The sequence below is a fragment of the Ambystoma mexicanum genome, chromosome 6p, assembly GCF_040938575.1.
Source record: "Ambystoma mexicanum isolate Mex_15411 chromosome 6p, UKY_AmexF1_1, whole genome shotgun sequence".
In the NCBI taxonomy this organism is placed as follows: Eukaryota; Metazoa; Chordata; class Amphibia; order Caudata; family Ambystomatidae; genus Ambystoma; species Ambystoma mexicanum.
In genome coordinates this window covers 693,515,246-693,534,467 of record NC_090935.1, presented here as the reverse complement: position 1 = coordinate 693,534,467, position 19,222 = coordinate 693,515,246, and the positions used below count along the sequence as shown (strand labels likewise).

General features: G+C 44.2%; 1 protein-coding gene across 2 annotated transcripts in view; it reads left to right on the top strand.

Moving 5' to 3' along the window:
- The window catches only part of EDIL3 (EGF like repeats and discoidin domains 3), a 1,821,558-nt gene that overhangs the window by 348,020 nt on the left and 1,454,316 nt on the right, over positions 1–19,222 (top strand). The window lies entirely within an intron of this gene.

Here is a 19,222-nt window from a genome sequence, read left to right as displayed (position 1 = left end):
TGAAGGTGGTGCGCAATAACGTAAGAGACGATAAGGCAGAACATTCAGAAACTAGACCGAGGTTCATTTTAGTTCAGTATACGAAAAATCGTTGTCAAGAGCACGGTCGGATTTACAGACTGCATTACGTAGAGACACAATGGAAATTTCAAATATAATGTGAGTAAATCTTTACACGCTTTTATACCGGAATAAAGAATTAATGAATGGATGCATGAATAAATGAATGAATGAAGAGCTAGGAAAAGAAAGGAAAACGTGTTCGTAGTGGGCACATGGGCATGCAGGTCCACAGGTCTCACCGATCTCGGTCCTTGGCCCAGCCACTTTTCCCTGCACTGCCTACCTGCACTACGGCACTGTCTCTGTATCCTTCAGACTCTTCTCCCTGCACTTACCTTGCACTTGCCACCAGCTGGCCCTATTATTTAGCTTGTATTCTACTAACCATGTACAGCACTTTTACCCCCCTCTCCCCTTCCTCTTGCGTGATCTGAAAGACACCTGGCCTAGTAGGACCGTTGTCTGTCTGCCCTTGACCCCCCCTGCCTCATCACGCCTTGAAACACTTGTGTATAGGCGCGTAACAAATGCCATATCATATATCATATCATTCCACACGTGTCGTTTCTCATTGTGTGTTGGCCTCGATTTATTTCGTTACTTTTCGCATTGATTTTAGAGCCGAACATACTCCATTGAACTATCCTTGCAAGCAAATAGTTTCTGATCGGCCGTAATAAATAAAATATTTTTTTTGTTTTCATAACAGGTATTTGATCCCGTTCTGCTACTGTCATCGGTTTGAGACACCGGCAGATGGTTTTTTCAACAGACACCTGCAGCTTCGTGTGAACAACTGGAGCACACTGACAATTTTATGGGACCATCGCCAAGGGCCCACATGCCCTTACGCTGTACTAGTGGCTAGAAGCAACATATCAACCTTTACAATGGACTAGTGCCTAGGTGATGGAACAGCCTTGCGGTTCACCGTGCTTCCAAAGTGCTTCTTTTAACGAAAACCAACACCCTGTGTACCATAAAGGGACAGCGCGTGACTCAATATAAACTTATACGGATTTGCGGATACAGATAAAAGAAAATAAATGGCTTTTGGAGTTCATATGGCAATTGTTGAATATTCTCTAAACATTTAATGTCAAATAAATGTACTTTACCAAATGTACCGTGTTGCTGTTTGATTTTAAAGTACAATTTCATATTCCGAATTGTGGCGCGCTGTGTTGTGAGATGGTCTGTGTTGGTTTCCGGGTTCTGTGTGGAGTCGCGTAGATGACGACTGGGCGCGTTTGCCTACGCAGCACAGTAACGTCACGGAGAGAGGCAGGGAATATGAATGTTTTGATAATGTCAGGCTCAGGGGCGGGGGATTTGATTTAGGGCCGCAGAAGCAGGTCAGCAGGTCGATGCGGCAAGTGATAGGATTATCACAAAATGGCGGTGCCCTACTGCCTGTTTTCACGTGCGTTTAATGGACGAAAACTCGGGTAATGTCCATAGGAACGTTTTCTAAAATCGAGCCACATAGGCTTAGAAAACATGGCCGACCCATAGGGACAATAAAGATTTTTACTAGACCATGCCTTAAAAGCCATTCATAATAGGTGAATGTTCCCTTGTGGATGGATCACTTTATAGCTGCACCAGGTGTTATCTAATAGTGTTGTTAAGTGTGACCATTGTTTTCCTTGCTAATTCTGCTGTATTTTGCAATTTTGTGGTTGTGATACCACGTTGTTGTTCTCCCCTGCTGATAGTGTTTACTTGTATGTTTTTGCTATTAAATACTTCTGTTTGTTGGTTTGCTGTCCCCTGGGTTTGGATGTTTCTTTCAAAGTGTTCGGCTGGATCTCAACCCGTTCTATAACTATCAGAAAATCACCACACAATTGTAAAATATTAAGGAAATGTAGGCAGCACTACCGCCTTTCAGAGGATTGCCTTTTGGCCTACTTCATTGGTTACATTTGCCTTTGGGTAGTCCATACTCTTACCACATACACAATGTATGCCATTGGATGACCCTTGCATTTCATTTGTCTCTGTACTAGGGGGGGAATAACTGTGTCCTGCTTGTGTCGAGATTACAGCAATGTCAGGGGTGCATGTATTTCATGCATTTCTATTCTCACAAGGATCTTATTAATCTCGTAGAGTCTAGGTCTTGGCCCAAACAGCAGATCATCCCCAATATTCCGTGCAGATTGTTAGCCAGGAGAGTACACCACTGCCTTGGAACACTTTACCTTTATCTCACAATTGGAGGACTTTCAACTAGACTGCACTCCCAATAGAGCTCCAACATATTCTTCTTATCTTCATGTAAGTTTGAACTGAATCAAAGAAGGAGTGGAATACACCTTCCTTATAAACATAACATGCTAATAGGGATTGGACAAAAGCAAGACTGCTTTAAGGGGTCTGTGTCTTCTTGCATCATACCCAGCGTGCCTTCTTCCACAGAACCTTGAGGGGAAAGTAAGGAAAGAGAGCTCTGCGGAAAATCAAAATGGTGAACACGTTCAGTAGATCACTTCTGCCCTCTCTGGCTATTATAACCCCACCCATTGGTTTGAGGCAGACATTTCTTATTCATGTGTCTCTTTCAATAATGTTTCCCCGGGAGCTCTCCTTGTGATAGCTCCTATGCTGGAGGAGAGGTATTACCCAACCTCCCAGAGTATCTAAGGAGACAGCATTGCTCACCGTTGTCTCACTAGATGAAGTAGTGGCAGGCAGGCTAGCCATGATACTACACAGACTTTCTTAAGCTTCACCAAGCTTACAAGTTAGGCACTTGTATGCTCCCAAGTTTATGGGGATGTAATAATTGTGTGCATTATGAGTCACTATGCTAAAACCCAGAACAGCATTTTCTTTGTGCTCAGCCTGTCACCAAACTGGTAGGGACACACTTATGAGGGTTTTGGGTCAGAGGTGCAGAAACAAAATGCAGCCTCTGTCTTCAGGGGCACAATTTACGTGAAGCTTACTAGAAGCTGTCAGACAGCAGATGTGCCATTTGAACCCACCCTGCACCACTGAGTGGCAGGTGCTGAAAATGTCAGGAGACTGATGGAGCATTCCACTTGTGCCCACTGTGCTTTTTATCAGGGAGCATTAGAAAATGGGGTGTCTGATTAGTAGACCACACTTTCTGGGATGGATTACCCGTATCCTTTAATTAGTTAATACAAATAATAAAAGCTGGTGCTTCCACACCTTTACCAGATGGCAAGCATGCACAGTTCTTCCATCCAGCTAGCATTCTTTACCACCATTTTGTAAGTGGTAAAATATATTCAAGGTCCTCCCCTAGTGTTTGTGAAGACAACAGGCAGGAATATTAGGGTGGAGAAAAAGCAAGTTCCTCCCATAGCTGCAATCCTCTTCCTGAGGTTTGACCTCAACGTTCTGTTGTTGAGTGCTTTGCACCTCAGTTACCTGTTGGAAGATGTTTTGGGTGCAATGTAGTAAGTCTGAAGTTGTATCATTTGTTGAATCCTTTCTTGGACTTCTTAAAGAGACTCATAAAAATCACATTTCTTGATTTTTGCGTGACTGGAATGAATATGAATATGGGAATATTGAATGAGCTAAGCAGGAAGCTCCGAGCAATTAGGAATTTAAACCCATACTGAGTGTTCTCAGGCTTCACCAAGACCTTTGCCTTCCCGTTTGCGCTGGAACAGGAGTTTCACAAAAGTCCTACTATCCCCCACATACACACAAATGATTTGATAGAAAAAGGAACATGTTTGAGTGCCATTATTGAAATTCTTAAATATGTTGTTTCCAGTTTGTCTGCAAGTGTACTCCCTGATATCTGACTGCTTCACTGTGTCTACAATTGTGTTGCAACACCTCTCAAGGTCTAGATGTTTCGAATTTCTCAATGTGCCTCTCAGGGTTCAAGGTATCATTACAGGTTATCAGCATATCCCTCAAGGCCGACTGTTTGTCAGGCATTTCACACACCCCTCTAGGCACTCTACACGGGTTGCAAGGACCTTCTCAAAGTGTAACTGATTTTCATACTTATCAGAGCCACTCCCACTGTGTAGGTGTATTACTGAGTTTACCTTACCCATCTCAGTTTATGCATGTTTTACAGAGTAGAACGCATCCCTATCATAATGAAAATATTTGCAGTGACTTGAGTACTCACCTGAGGTCATAGGTATTTTGCAGGGATCTTTGTGCTTCTTGCAGGCTCTAGATGATTACCACCGCTCTTAGCACTTATCATATATCATATCACCCTTTTAGTCTCTAGGTACTGTGAAAGGTTTATACACACATTTCCGGTTTTAGGTGATGTCCAGCGTTATCAATGTCATTCTCAGCATCTAGCCACCATTCAGGGTTCTCAGCGCGATCGGAGGTTCTAGAACTTTGTGGGGCTCTCAGAATCCCACTCAGGTTTTAGGATTTGTTAAGGGTTCTCAGCTGTACTATAAGGTTAAATTGACTTCGTGGTTCATAAAACCGCTTTGAGTTTATTTGCAGAGTCCTCCTTGCCGTTTGAAGGTTCAAGATTATTTTAACGGTTCTCAACACCGCTCTCAGGTCCTGGGCACTTTGCTGGTTCCCATCACCACTCCCAGCTTCTTAAGAACTGCTTCCAGTCCTCAGCCATTTTTAAGCTTCAAGGGGCAGTCCAGGGTTCTCAGGTTCTAGGAAATGTTTACTCTGCTCAGCTCCTCTCTCAGGCCGTATGTGTTTTGCAGGTTTCTCAGTACTCCTCTCTGTTTAATGGTTCTTTTCAGAGTTCTCAGAAACATTCTCAGGCGCTAGGAACCTTTAACCATCATTGTCAGCGCTTCTCTCGTGCTCTAGATGTTTTGTAGAATTCTTAGACATTTAAGAATGAAAGGCATGAGTGTGCTGCTTGTTTCTACGTTGACTAATGCAATGTTGTTTGTCCACGAACTCCAAAAAAACAATAATCCTTGTACTGAAAGAGTAATGTCATAGGGTGAATCCCATAACACACTAGTATTCCAAGCTCATGCCCACCAGTTTAGAGCCAAATCACAGAAATTGGAGAAGCAATACACCCATTAGCCGTATGTATAATTTTATGAAATCAGGCACAGACTGGAGGGAGTCGAGAGTAAATTGAAGTGACTTCATAACCATGCATCCGTCACACTAGATAGCACACACATTGCTCAAAATTGGGCAGAGAAATGACTTTATGTGCTCGGAATGCAGACAGAGGGTCTGTGATATAATGTATATGTTATTGCCATGCCTATCAATATAAACATACTTGTCTTAGGCCTAGGGCAGTTTTTGTTTGATCCCTGAATATAAATATAATACTCGCCCCTGGGAATTCTGAATGACTCCCCAAGAGGAAGTCAGTCACTGCATAATGAGGTGTAATAAATGTTTCCAGAAATCAGACTGGATTCAAGAGATATGAGAAGCATGGCTACTTATTCTAGAGCAGTATACAGTGCACACTACCAACTGCATAAACGCAGCTCAATGGGGTTTCTTCGTGCCACTGCTGAATAATTGACAGCCGAGGGACTATAAGTCAGAGATCACAATCAAATGCATCCATAGTGATCTTAGAGGTACAATTTTAGAGAAACCTCTCTTCGTAATGCAAGAAATCCATTAGACAAATGTCACAAATACTGTAAATGTAAATGCTGGTGAATGTACAATATTTTTGTAAAAGTGGTTCAGTAACTAGTTAGCGGATTCATGGAATAATTATTTGCGTGGAAAATCGTGGATTTGTTTGCCAGTCTTCGTGTGAAACCCCGTTGGTCGATTCATTGAATCGACTGCGCAGCACTTTCACCTAACTTGCGTAGACTTTTGCGCACTTTTGGCACGTCGCTGCGAGCGGTAGAGTGCCTTGCGCGAGACACCACGCAGGGCATGGTTGAGGCCAACGCAGAGGGCGGATGAGTAGAGGGCTGAACTGGGAAAATGAGGAAGAACAAGTGAAAAAATGGCCATTACGAGGGACAGGCTGTGGCAGTCCATAGTACGCCCACCAATGTGCATGACACAGTGGATTCATGGATGTGACTGTGAAACCTCCCATCTGCGAAATGACTACGCAAATCCCTCCATGTCTCTGCCACCCAAAGGTAGGCCTAAGTACACTTACGCATAACAATCATGCGTGGAGGTGAGTTTGCATGTTAGATTTAGGGTTGCATGTATGCAGCCGGGGATCCGATCGGACTTAGGTGTGCGCGTATGCAGTGTATTGTAGAGCTAGAATTATTTACGGGGGTTCACATGCAGATTTTCTGAGTTTCGGCGGAGTTACGATACATCGTATGTATGTTGTCAGGACGCCAGTAACAGTTATGGGGGACCTCACGCATGTTCCTCGACATGCAGGCCCACTTGCGGGGGATCCCACGTACTGTTTGAAGGGTGCATGTATTCGCACCCAGGGGAGCACGCAAAAGTAGCTGTACTGGTTGTTTTCTGCTTTGCACGGGGGCGTGTTGGGGCGTTCCGTCGGTGACTTGCGTATACGGTTACTTTGTGCAGTAACTTCCATGAATACGCGGGGAACACATTTTTTATTCTGCGTGCAGGCTCGCAGTGTCTATCTCTGCGTGTGGCCCTTGCAGGCTCTTTTTCATGAATCGGTCTTCAACATATTAAGAGCTATACCTTTATCAAGTTATGAAATTACAATACATCATTTTCGCATCCAAACACTGATAAAAAATGCTGAGCATAAATTATTTTAATAATCGAGTAAGATGTCATCTTAATATTACGTAACCGCAGTAATGCTATTCCCAAAAACCTAATCACAGTCATCTGGATTAGACCTCTCTCTGTAAGAGTCTCCTCTTACTTCCATGAATGGTGGCAGTTTAAGGCAGTTTAAGCCTTGATGTGGTTAGCCTTTCTTCGAGGCATTTTGATGTTTGGCAGACATTTCAGGTGCCACATTACAGAAGTGTTGCTTTGGTGCAATTACAAATAGCACTGGGGCAACAATTGCCCTGGTGCAAAAATATTTACAATGTATTTTTGTACAAGTGGACATTTTGCACTACATTGCCAAGAGTAGAGCAAACAATGGAATGTTGCAAAAAAGCATGGAACGATGGTGCACACCTTGCATATCTTTGGTGATGCCGCTGCAGGTCACTAATCAGACGGGAGCACATACAGTAACGGGAATCTGCCTTGCTTTCTTGTTGGAAGAGCACTACATGTGCCTTTTTTAAGGTTCATTCGTGAGTTTAGCACCCCCTTGTTCCATAGCTTATCCAGGGCTCTCCTTTCCCCATCATTGGAAATAAAATGTGTTTAAATTGTAAATGATCGTGCATGGCAACCACGTGTGCCTCAAACATCATTTTCTTTAGGCTAAAGGTTAATTAGGCTCCTCCTGAATGCAGCTGCACGGCGCTGTGCTACGAAGGCCGACTCTCTGGAAACAATGGCGCCCTTTGAGTCATGAACTGAGGCGATGTTCATGCAGGAAAGGATGTGGAGCTGTTATCTTCCCTCCGCTGTATCTCAAGCTCAACTACTGGCTTGATTTCCATTGATCCTGAAAACGAATGACTTATTGATCTCTAACATCAGAACATGATCACTGCTTTTATTTATGCATATATTGTGTATTTATAAATCCCCTATGCAACAATGCTGTTATGCAAATCACAGCCGTTACTAAGTATAGCTTGATCAGAGTTTGGAGTGGGAATGCAGCAGTCACCATTCAATGTACTATAAATAGCTTTAAATCAGAAGCTTATTAATATATGATGTTGTGTGATTTTTTAAAAAGATTTTCGTTTATCTTGTTGCCTCTTTTAAAATGATCCGATGTGTATTATGTATTACAATGTAATCATGATCATTAAGGGACAGCTGAAATCCCCCGAACACGCCCCCACACCCATAATACATCTAGCACTATTAACCAGGACGTTAAAACATTACACACAAATAGAAGCAGTACAGTGCCTTGTTATCTACATCAGTCACTTGTTACCAAAGGAGAAGTCCGGATGCATTGGCCGCACACATTGGGGAGAAGTGGAACTGCCGCTACCAGTAAGCAAGAGTCCAACATATCTCTCTCACACACACTCACACACACACGCACACACACAAATGCTATCAACCCCACATTGCTGGGATCTACAACCGTTTTTCTCTTCAGATGTTTAGGACTACATCTCCTATTTTCCCTAGCAAGTATAGTCAATGGCTAAGGATCATTGGAGGTATAGTCCAAAACATCTGGAGTGTTGAATGGTGCAGACATCTCCATTATATCATATGTGCATAGAGCCACCTTTGCTTGTAAATAATGTGGCTCCTACTTAAATATTCTGCAATAGCCGCTTCATATCATGTGAGGTTAATCATGTGTTTATTGTACAGAATATGTAAAGTCAAAAGGAATGATATGTTTAGTTTGGGCTATTAGGTGGTGTATAAGCCAAAGCGAATGCATTAGAGTACATATAGGGAGGAGTGGTATATATTGGGAGGGGGATACAGCCTGTAGGTGTTGTTTGGTTATTTTCCCACCCAGTTGATGACCATCCCTTCCCCCGGCAAAATACCTCCTCATGGGAACTCTGTGAGCTCACTTTATCAACTCTTACCATCAAACTTTGCACTCAAAATGCCTGCCAGTGTTTTTTCGAATCAGTCTTCTGAGAGTTAATGACACAGGGCCTGATTTATGGAATTATATGTGTGAAAAATTGATTACTTGCACGCACAACACGCAAATCTGCCTTTGATGATTCATGGAATTGAATGTGCAGTACTTTTCCTGGACTTGTGTGGAGTTGAGGGACTTGCGCAGGAGTCCGAGCAGAGTGTGGGCATGGCTTGCGCATAGGCCTCGGAAGTGGGAGGAACACCAAAAATGGGGAAGAACTTGCAAAAAGTGGGGGTTCCGAGGGACGGCTGGCAGGCTCTTCACTGAAGTCCTGTTAAAACAAGGATTGCCAAAGCCAACAGTTTGGCTTGTGTACAAGTATTAGGCATTTGGCAGGCACTGCTATTACATGTCCGGTGCTCGCACATTTTGCAGCAGCTACCATCAATGTACAATTAATACCACTACGACAGTGCCTGGCATGTTCCTTTCACATGCCTACGCAAAGGTCCTAACTGTCGGCATTGCCCATGCTTGTTATACAATGTTAACATTTGTAATTTAGTCATCTGCCAGAAAATCAGAAGCTCTTCGCTCCCGTAAGACTTCAAGGCCTCTGGCAGTTTTCACTTTTGTGACAGGAGACGAATAAATAGACGCAGATTCCTGAGCTCACCGCGCAGCATTAGTAGGAAGGAGGCCTACCTTTAACTGAGAATGGAAAGGTTAACACAGGCAGCCGAGCGTCTGGAGAGAGAGATCTCCATATGGCGTGTGATGGAGGCCAGGCTGGCTACTTCCTGGCTCAAGCTGCTGAGCAGCAATGGATAATCATCCGAGCACTTGATCCAGGTTCAACGAGCCGCTCTCCCGCGAGGAACCAGCCCTAGAGAAATATTTAAGGCTCGCGCTCCTCTCCACTGTTCCCTTGTTTTGATTTTGAGGGTGATGATTTAATTTATAAAAACACTACCATTGAATGCGTTTCTTTTTCGACTCGTGCCACTTCACTACCTGTGTGCATTGCATTGTTCGTCACTGTATATGGGGAATTCGATAGAACCCGGAAGTGAGGGGGGCTCACAGATGATAAACCTTATTTGATCTACAGTTCTGATCCCGCCTTCCCTTGGAAATGAAAAGCGCTGGGCTTCCTGCTGTGTGCTTCCACTCTATGCATCATTCTCTGCAGAGAGAATCTTTTTATGAAGTCACTAATGATCGATGAACTGACTGCTACAATCATGATGCGTTGAATTATGTATATACATCAGCTGACGGCTGTCTTTCATTTCGCCCTTGCCTGTCACAGAGGAGAGCAGGATTCTGTGAAGAGAGCTGCTTCACCTCCTTATGAGCTTTCTTGCCGAATGCTTTATGCAGACGGATTTTCGCTTATACATTGAATTCGGTTACCCTACTTTGCAGCAAGTCTTGGCCAATGCAAAATGTGTTTCTTTTTTTAAATATATTTAATCCGATATGGAATGACAGGATACATATTTGAACAGTTATGCTGAGGTAGGGCAGCATAAGACCGCAATCAAATTAGAAGCAGAATGGATGATGAACATTCACTTATTTTGTTTTGTTGCCACAAATTAGAAGTGAAACGGAGTAACTGATGACGACATATTTTTAAAATGTCCGTCTCCAGACTGGACTGAATGCAGACGCCTTTCACAATCTATATCGTAAAGGAGCCTTTAGCCAGGCATAAGCCGAACAACAAAAGAGTGTTTCTACTGGGTATTCATTCACACAACTTTACTCAAATTACCAAAATGATGAGAGTGGTTGCCGAAATAATTGCCCCATACTGCAATACATGTTCAATATCTGGTAATCGAAATGACTTCTTGAAATCCAAAGCTCAGCAAGTTACTTAACAATGTATACAAACTCTTTGGAGTATATATTTACCCTAAATGAATATTGTAATAATGAAACTTTATATACATAAAAATACATTCCCTTTGTAATGGCTTCGCAAGCGAAGCACAATGGTCTGTAGGGATGCCCTGCGCAATGCCAGAGGTTAAGATTCATTTTAAACCTTCCAACCATCACCTCTTTTGTTTTGTTGTAGTCACTACAAATGGGATGGGTATGCCCAGGTGTGGGTCCTATGCCTGCTGGTCCTTAGTGGAGTAACAAAAAATTGGGGGCCCCCCTGTGAGCCATGCTGAGGGGGCCCCCAACTCGGCAACAAATCACAGGATTGTGCCACACTCTGGGCCGGCCTAGATTACCACGCTTGCGCAATACCCACAAACATGCTGCTGAAGGGGTATGCAGCACACTGCACTAGGAGAAATATTTACATATGTGGTTTAATGCAATATACAGCGCACTTTCTGAGAAAAAGTGGCTAAAAAGCCAGTGTTTGCAATTGTTTTGTAGGGTAACACCAATCCAATACATGCAAGTCAACAACAGTGCACAGGAACATGAATGCTTCTTATTAAAAAGACCCATGCCACAATGAAAACATGTCCAACTGGCTGCACAATGTAGACCAGTGTAGACACAAAATAACATTACAGTAATGCATGCCAGGCCACATTTATACATACCTAGACTGGTTTCACCAAAATGGCAGTCAAAGTAAGAACACTCATCAAGAGTAGAGCACACATTCAAGCCCGTGTCTCTGTGGCCTCTAACAACATGGCCAAACTCTTTAAAATCTGCAAGGAACTGGCCAATCCTGTTGTGGTCTCTACCTCTCCTGTTCCCTCCCAGGCCCTCTGTATGGCTCTGGCCTCTCTCTTCTCTGCTAGAACTAAGGACATCCTGTCCTCAATCTCCTCTTTCTCTCTTGGCTCCCCTTTGGCCATCTCTCCCTCTCCTCCTTTCTCCTCTTTCTCTCTAGAAATAGCTGACTAGGTTTCTAGACAAGTCTGATCTATGTTGAAAGTGATGTCCAAACAGGTGCTCCTCTGATGCTCTAGAACCATCAAGGACCATATTGACATCTAACTCCAGCCTTTACCGATTTATGTAATCACTCTTTCACCACTGGAACTTCCCCTCTTCCCTTAAGCACTTGCGTGTGCACCCACTCCTCAAGAAGCCGTCTGTCGATGCTACCAGCCAGGCAAACTTTCACCCAAACTCCACCACCCCTTTCCTGGGCAAACTCTTGGAAAGGCTGGCCATCTCCCAGCTTACTCTCCACACTGAATCGGTTGGTTATCTCCATGACCATCAGCCTGGCTTCAAAATTGCCAGGGGCCTGGAAACGGCTCTCCTGGACACCTGTGAAGATCTGCTCTCTAACCTTGATTCCAGTATTCCTTCTGTCCTCATCCTCCTTGAACTTTCCACTGCTTTCGACATGGTCAACCATGCCATCTTGATCAATCGACTCTGTGAGAACCTGGGCATCCTTGATCAGGCCCTGGAGTGGCTGACATCCTTCCTCATGGACCGCCCCCCCAGTCCAACTTGGCCCCTTTCTCTCCACCACCTCTCACTCTACCTGTGGCATTCCTCAGGGCTCTATCCACTCCCCCTGGTTTTTCAACCTCTACGTGGCCCCTTTGGCACACCTAATCTCTACCTTCCCCTCTAACTTTCAGTGTTATGAGGATGACACTTAGATTTCCTTCAGGCTCACATTAGCTTCCTCTCCTCTCTCGCTCATTCCAGGCTTTCTATCAGCAAATTCAGGATTGATGCGCCTTCAATGATCTCTGCCTTAATACCATCCTACTCATTGGGACCCCTACCCTTGCTTTCCCTCTCTCACTCTGGCTGTCTGCTTAGGCCCTCTTCCTTTGTCTTCCTGCAAGGCAAAAAACCTTGTTGTCATCTTTTACTCCACTCTCTCTTTCTCTCTCACATCTCGGACATCGCCAAGAAGTCCCACTACCAGCTGGGACGCTTCCCTTTCTCACTTTCCCCCAGAAGCTCACTGTCTCTAGAGCCCTGGTTCTCTCTGGACTGGACTACTGTAACAGGCTCCTCCCTAATCCGCCTTCCTCTACTCGCTGGCCTCTGCAACTAATTCTGAACAAAACTGCAACACTTATCCTTGGCCTCAAGCCCAAGGACTGTATCTCACTGGCCCTGAAATCTCTCCACTGGCTTTCGGTGGCTGCAAGGATCAAGTTCAAGACCCTTTTAATTGTCCACAAGGCTTTCTATGGCCGGAACCTGCACTACACCCAATGCCCTGTTTCAAAATACCTTCCTTCTCAAGCCTTTCACTCAGCTACATACAACTCACTAAGGGTTTGATGCTTCTCCAGGCAGAGAGTGGGGGGTTGATCCCTCTTCTCTGCAGGTGCCTCCCTCTGGAATGGCGTCTGTGCCACTCTCATACTTGAGCTGGACCACCTGATGATCTGGAAGCAGCACAAAGCCTCTGCTTGCTCTCTCTCTCTCTCCCCTGCTGACCTACCTGTGTGCTGTACCGACTGGTTTCATGACTACCCTCAGAGTCTCATTGAGTCCAGGCTCTTTCTTGATCAGTCACCCTTGCATTGCCTACGGGCCTACCACACACTTAGGGGCTGTAACTTTAACCCTACAGTCCCTTGTTCTCCTTGCACTACCCAGATATATGCTGCCTTGGCTTGGCTGCACTTACTCAGAGCATTGCTGCCCTGTTCCCCCCTTCTCCCTTTTTACCCCCCCTCTCTTTCCCCGTCCACTTCTCATTCTCACACTTGCATGATCTGGATGACAAAAGGCCTATTAAGATAGTTTGGCGTATCTTCCCTCTGTCTTCCCGCCCTTGTCTTGTCGCACCTACAAACACTAGTATACAGGCGCGTTATAAATGACTTATCATATAATATCATATCATTTTATCACAGATGCCCAGAAAATATACAATGCCACAGTAAGAAGCAGCTAGACTGGCAGCACCCAAATGCCAGTCTAGCCAGGTAATTACACTCAGCAGGACTGTTTGATCAGAAATGCAAGTTAAAAAAAGCCATACCAAACTGAGGAATAATTAGACTGGATGCTACAAAATACCTCTCTAGCCACTATTACCACATATCATTCCTGCTTAGTGTGGGATGTCTTAACCCACTTATCCAAGCCCTGAAACATCACTAGGCATTGCTGGCAACAGAAACATCAGAATGGCCACAGGAAAGCATGCTGCTTGCTCAAAATCACCAGAAAATGCGCAGTGAAAACCGGAAAAATATGCGGCCATCGACTTTTGCCTATATTAGTGAGCACAGGTGATCAATGCCTAAAACCACCATTGGGCTACCCACAAAGCAGCCTGAAACCACTTGGAAAAAGCAATGCTGATTGCCAAAGAAACACAGAGCTGTTTGGGAATTCATTTTCTTTATTGTCAAAATGTGCTAAAATCATGGCTCACAAATCACCAAAAAGATCCAACCTTCTTGTTGGGTGTTCCACATTATTCTACTGCAAGAATCCACATCAATACAATGGGCCTCATTACACGGACGGCGGTAAGGCTTAACGGTCACCGTTAATGGCAACGGTGACCGTTAACCCTTACCGCCGTACTACGAGGTCCCTTTGCGGGTTGGAGGATTTAACGCCTGCTTCTTGCAGGCGTTAAAATCCAACCCGCTAAGGGACCTCGGAGCTAATTACGGCACCGCAAAATTGCGGTGCCGTAATTAGCGCCTTCCCCAGTCCCATAGAGCCCTATGGGGCAGAAATGGGAATGGGGAAGGGCAATGGCGGAAAGGGGATTTACCGCCCCTCCAACCTTGGAATGGGGCGGTAAATCCCCTTTCCGCCAAGGCGGTGCCGGTATTTTTACCGGCATGAGCCATGGCGCTAACAGCGCCATGGCTCACCGCCTACCGTGTAATGAGGCCCAATGTCAGCAAGAATCATATGCTATCAAGCTAAATCTCCTTTTAAAGATAGACAGCTGTCAAAAATGGGTGTAGTAATGTTACTCACCTCTGTTAGGTGCTGGCGATTTATAATTCTAACAGGAGAACTGGTGTTTCATAAGTTAAATATGCCAAAGAAGAGAATTCCATCAAAATGCCATATAGAGTGCCACACAGCGATTTCATTGTTGAAAAAGACTTGATTTAAAGATATGTTGCTTATTGTGAGTTTATAAATATTATTTTTTACAAGGAGCTATGTTGCAATTGACTAGAAGGAATCTGATTTAATTAAAACTTCAAGAGGCCTTCTGTCTATGGGAACCATTCACACCTTGTCCTTCCTACCAACAGGAGAGGATATTGCATGGACATGTTAATTAGAACTGTTGTGAGAGGAGGAGATATCCCCTGCTGGCAGGAAAAAGAGACAATAGATTCCTTGACTGAATAGAATATGCTAAATTTGGGTGTAACTGTCAACAACAACTGCTCTGGGAGAGACAGCCCATGGGACCTCTGAGTCAGGACAGATTCTGGGGGCGGAGACAAACCATTGTGGATTCCAGCAAATATGTGTTTTATGAAATTGCTTATAAACAAAGCGTACCAAGCTGACAGAAATGTGAAACTTTGAGACGGCTAATATGACAAATTCACTCACAATTTAAGACTAAGCTGGACGTTGTGCAATGTTCTGAGATCAAACTCTGGGATTTATTAATATTGCAGCTGTAGTGTTTTTGCTATTAACCTAAGAATTTACAGTAATATGCCCAGGGAGGATCTGCATGCATGTATCAAATTTGGTGCAGAACCAATATTGCAAAACCCACCAAAAGCGCAAATAAGTTGTCATTTCGGAACCCAAGCTCGTAGGAACATGGGACTTGAACAGAGACGTGCCTTCATTAATCTGTGATGTGTATATGTATTATGAACAATTTGTGTATCTGGGAAATATGTTTTTTGGGAAAAATTGATTTTCCATGTAAAAGCAGAGGGGAGGGATTTCAGCTAACCATATTCACAGCATCATGATGACAACTCATGACAAACTGATCATTTTCTCCAGTGAGGGGACTATCAAATCCTTAGGGGGTTGGGCATGTAGAATCAGCCTCCATACCCACTTTGAAAACAGATAAATTGGGACTGCTTAGGACAGATAGGGAACACACCTTTCCACTACTCAACTGATTCCTGCGCAGCACCCTGCCGAAAGACTCCAGAGACCAGAACTTAGAATCCAGACTCCAGACTCCAGATCTAGAACCAACTCTAGAACTAAACTCTAGAACCTTGAAACAGAGAAGCCTAATCCACAAGCTGAATCCTCTTCAGCAGGCCTCAGAATCTTTTGCAACCTGATTCTCAACATCCGGGCTGTGCTGTTTGCTTCTAGCCAAGAACCCTGTGCTAGGACCAAGATCCAGAGAAAGCAGAGCTGTATCCAGGACCCGCTTGATCCAGTCTAAGAGGCCGCACAGACCGCTGTGCAGTGCTGATCGCAGACCAGGGTGACTGACCTGTCCAGTGGCGAGAGAACCGCAGCCCAATCCCTTGACCAGATCTTGACGGGGCCCATTTCCATTCCATTCCAAAACTAGGAGTGAGTATCTAGTCTAGAACTGTACAGAACCAATCTCTTAGTTTAAAGTAATCCTATTCCAACCATTTTAACCTGTCTACACTGCATTATAGAATCTTGTGTCCATCCTGTTGTTGGTAAATCTTTAAGGCGCATCTGTCATTTCTGAAATCTTGACTTTATTTCTGAAAATACACATTCACAAAAACATCTGTATCTTTTGAACCGCATGTCCTAGAAGCGAAATTTAACTGTCATTTTAAACAAGCTGGCAACAAACCCAAACCACAGACATTCCAATTCATTATAGATCTTCCGTAATCGCGATTTACGCACGCCGAAAAATTGCCACAAATTGCAATTTAGCTGCATTTCACCACTTGTAAAAATCGCTGGTTCTTGTTTGCAACTGCTGAATTTCGTTTCCAATGTGATAATCATTCATGAATCATTGCTACTGTTGACCTGAACCAATCTAAAGTAACTATCACTTATTCTGAATATCCTTTAGTGAATTAAAATCATTTGAGCATATTTTCCCTTCCATTGCAATCACTTTCAAAAGCGTTTTGACCTGTGTTTTAAAATCATACCTGTTTTTATAAGGTTGCTGGGGGGAACTGGAATTGAACTGCATTCTTGATTGTATTCCTGAAACCTGTGTGCCCCTATTTCCATCTCTTCATATTGCAAAGGGGGGAGTGAGTAGTCACAGGGAAAAAGTGACCATATTATCTTTTGATTGAAATTACATCAAGGTTTATTTCTGTGTTGCATTCTTTCCCATTATTGCATTTCCTTGAGTTACAGAAAGTATTCTCTGCTACAGTATCCTCCATATTCATACTCCTAAGTGATTAAAGAGAGTGTCAATGTTGTAATATTACCCATTGTTGATTACGTCTATATTCATAAGTGTGCTATTCAAATATTATTTTATTCATAAAAGTGTGATATATATATATATATATATATATATATATATATATATATATATATATATATATTGTTTAATTATTCAAATAAACCTTTTAATTTGCAAAACAAACCTACTTCTTGGCTCAGTGAGGTCGGGGAGATCCAAAGAGAGGGGCGTTATATAAGGGTTTATCATCAAGATTCAATGAACTTTTGATAAAAATATATAAATAAGGGCTTCCATTGGGCATCCCCTACTTAACATTGACTTAGTTGGAGTGCTGAATTGAAGTTACTTACAGATTGGGGGCTTGTCGCGGGACTTCTGGATTAGACTACCACTTGTGCAGCTTAAGACAGTGTGCTAACTAATAGGATACATAAATCCTGTTGGGCTACCATGCTGTGTTACGCTGTAAAAACACCCCTCAAAAAGGAACGCTCTCAGGAAACGGTCTGCTTTGCAAAATAAAATAATAAACTTATGTAAGTCAGGAAGGAAATCAATTTCCAGAATGGTGACATTGGTAGATATCAAGATAGCTAGAGAGCACCTCTTACATAAGCTATTTGTGAGAGGTGAGTGGACTGAGCAGGACCAGAATGCATGGTTGCAGGCGATCACCCAACAGGTCACTGGAACTGGGTTAGATATCTGGTGAGATCAGGGTCCCTTACATGTGGCCCTGAGTGAACTATATATGGCCCCAAAGGCCAAGGATGAGCACAGCAAGATTGCCAGTGTAGCGGCATATTTATATTTATATATGGAAGCCATACAGGACAAATGTGCTGAAGGCCAAGATATGGCAAGTAGACACCTGTTGGTATTAGAGAAGGCCCAATCTGATCTGGACTCTTCGAGCAGAGGCTGCAGAGGAGCCAGGAGTCAGAAAATGATAGTAGGCAGTATCTTATCAAAATAAAAGAGGACATGGTTATCCTGCAACAGGAAAGAGCAGACCTGGATACCAGAATTCTGGCTTTGCAGAAGGAGTATCAAGAAGGTTTGGACTCTGTACTGCAGAGCCAGAAAAAACATGAGCAACAGATAGATTTCAACAGGGCATGCAGAAAGCAGGTAGCCACCCTGCAAAGCCAATTGGATAAAGAAAAAGATGAGAGCAATAAATTGATTTTGAAACACCTGGATACCCAGGCAGAGTTTGATGAAGAACGCCAGAGAGCTGGTGCCCTTCAAAGGCAGAGGGTCGACCTGGTGGCACAGAGGCAGGCTCTTGCTCAGGAAAGGACACCTTATGCCAGGAAGTCTGCCACTTAAAAGGGATGCTGGAAGAAAATCACCTGGCCCTCTAGGGACTAGGGACTGGGTGATCTCCAAAAAGAGCATCACAACTTGTTGGAGCACAACAGGAGGGTGGAAGATGCTCTGGCAATAAAGAAGCAGGCCAGTAGGGACGGGAGTCCGGAGGTAACCCTCCTGCAGCAAAGACTGGCCCAGCACTTCAGGACCAACCAGGAAGCACAGAGGTAAAATGTGGCTCTCTGTCAGCACAATGATAGGCTCCAGCAACAGGTAGCCATGCAGAAGAGACTGATAGAGTCTAGTAAGACCTTGATGGAGGAACTGAAAGCACAGGCTCTTGCATGGCAACAGGTTGCAGGGGCTGATAGAGATGAGGTGCGCTGGGAAAGGGAAACACCTGAGCATAACCTCAGGAGCCCTAGTACCAGAGGCCTCCATCTCTCCCAGTCCCTGGACTCTGCCACCCCATGTCCCCTGGTGCACCTGAGCCCAGGGCTATGGGGATGACAGATTACTATCCAGTCAGAAGTATGGGGCTCATAGGCCAGTACCTCCCAGGCATGGATGGGCGGGCATCTGGGTATGGGCACCCAAGTACAGTTCAATTTAGTGGGGAACCCAGGGAGAGTAGGCCCACTAAGGGCATCCTGAAGACCTCTGCCCAGTTAGGTCAGTGGGGGGTACCCATCAAATCCGGGCAGCAAGGATGAATCTGAAGACAATTCTGAGTGTCCCAGGACACAGGAGACTAGGTCCCCATATTATGCCAGCCATTCCCAGGCTCGCAGAATCCGGGAAAACCCAGAAGATCAGACGGGCACCTCTGGGAGCAGTGCTTCTGAGTCAGAGGATGAATGGACCAGGGTTACCCGAACCAAGAAGGCCAATAAGGCAAAAAGGACCTTGCTTAAGGACCCCTTAAAACAAAACTTCCCCCAGGAGGGCAG